Here is a 560-nt window from a genome sequence, read left to right as displayed (position 1 = left end):
CACAATAAGTTCGTCTTGAAATATTTCTTAGGACTTCATTATAGCGAATACTTCACGACTTAATTCCTAGAACACTTTGAGAATTTTCACTTTGAGTATTTTCTTGCATTTTCTTGAAGTATTAAAAAGTTAATAAAAAATTCTGAAAAAATTCTCAGAGCTCTATGAGACAAAAGTAAACAATTTTTATTTCGTGTCATTTTTCGGTAAAGTTGATGGAATTCAAGTAAGAAATTATTGAAATCAATAATTTTGTAGATATTTCCGCAAATATCTTAGAAAATAGGGATCGTGTAAAAAAATTTTTCAAACGAAAAGTGTTTGTTTCTTTAAGTTAGAAATAAAATTCCGTAATAAAAAATACATATTTCGGTAAATCTTTAGAATAACGGACCCAGCAGCTATGACGTTGACCTTTGTATATATGATATAGGTCAACCTCCTGGGTAACTTACTTTCTGAAGGTTTCAGCCGTCGTTCATTGTCTGTTAAAAAGTTATTGATGAAAGAAGTTCGAAACATATATTACAATTTTTCGATAGTGTACACCACCCAGATAG

Source organism: Odontomachus brunneus, unplaced genomic scaffold (assembly GCF_010583005.1).
Source record: "Odontomachus brunneus isolate Ranch 3 - 2012 unplaced genomic scaffold, Obru_v1 Obru_scaffold_206, whole genome shotgun sequence".
In the NCBI taxonomy this organism is placed as follows: domain Eukaryota; kingdom Metazoa; phylum Arthropoda; class Insecta; order Hymenoptera; family Formicidae; genus Odontomachus; species Odontomachus brunneus.
The sequence above is the reverse complement of the archived record's forward strand: the minus strand, read 5'-3'. Positions refer to the sequence as shown.